We start from the raw sequence: 1,584 nt of genomic DNA on the forward strand, positions 1-1,584 counted from the left end.
CTGTTTGAAAAATTTCAAATCCTAACCAGTGGCGGAGCTTAGTTCAGACAAGGGGGGCCATGGCCCCCAAACTTTTTATAAAAAATTTAGTAATACTTTTTCAAAAGATAAAAAATAGTTCAATTGACTTAAATACTTTACTATAACTTAAAGTATCTAATAAGTTCAATAAACAACCCTCTCTCTATCTTTAAGTTCAAATATAAAAAATTAGATATTTTTATTTATTTAGTTTAATTTTTTATATGATAAAAAATAGTAGAATATTCAATAAGTATTGATATTATTATATTTGTATAAATTGATAAAAAAATTTAATAAATATTATAAATTTTAATATTTATCCTTCTAACTTTTTTTTTATATATTTTATAGAATATATATTTAAATTTTTATATAAAATAATCATAAAAAATAAAAAAATTGATACATTTTTTAAGAGGAAGACTAATGTTCAAGAAGTAGAACATATAACTTTTATAATATTAACACCTGTAGATAGTTTTTCTACTTTAATGAATCACGAAAAAAGTAAGATATAATCTTCAAAAGTTTAAAGACTTGCATCTGATTAGTTTGACCTTAATTCTTTGGAAGGAGACCTTGGAAAACGGCTTTAAATTTGGCAATATCACCCAAATCAGAGAGATGAGGTTAGACGAACTTATCTTAAATGGAGTCCATATCAAAAGCATCATGACAATTATCTTCTATCTGGCCCTCAAAATTTTGTTTCAAGTTCCGCCACTAATAATAATAAATTATTATAAGTGAATAGATATAGTGTGTGTTTGGATTACAGTTTGCAAACGGAAGTTTGCATAAAATTGATTTTGCAAACTTGATTTTGGTCAAAAGTAGGTTTGTGTTAAAGTGATTTATGTTTGGTAATTTTTGTATCAAAATAGATTATAGTAAAATAAATGTTGTTTGGTTTATACCATTCAAAATCACTTTTAAATAAAAAATTACTAAAATGGACATCAACTTAGATTTTTTTTATATTATCCTATTGTTTTAATTTAGATATTTAAATAGATTTTATTAGTTAATTTTATAATAAAATTAATATTTACTTACTAAAATAAAAATAACATATAAAAATTAACAAAATATTTTTTTAAATAAAAATAAAAATTATATATTTTAGATATATATATATATATAAAAGAATATTTAATCAAATATGTTACATTTTTTAAGTATTAAATGTTACTTTAGTATTTTTTTACATCGTACTCTTATTCTAGTACTCTCAATAATCTTATTCTTAATATTAATTTAGAATCCAACGTTTATAATTTTATTATTATCTATGATTAATTTTTTATTTAATTTATCTTTTTTAATAGAATCATAATCTATATTATAAAAAATTACACTAAAACATAGTATACGAGAATTACAATTATAAAAGAGAGTACTGAAAATAATAAAAAAATTAAATATTTACTTTATAGTGATTGAAACAAATCTAAAAGTTCTTGATGATCTTTTTATATAATATATTTTTAGTATTTTTAGTACTCTTTTTTTAGTATGTTATAATTTTTTACTATTATTATTATTTACAGTTAATTTTTT

Source organism: Arachis ipaensis, chromosome B03, assembly GCF_000816755.2.
Source record: "Arachis ipaensis cultivar K30076 chromosome B03, Araip1.1, whole genome shotgun sequence".
Classification (NCBI taxonomy): domain Eukaryota; kingdom Viridiplantae; phylum Streptophyta; class Magnoliopsida; order Fabales; family Fabaceae; genus Arachis; species Arachis ipaensis.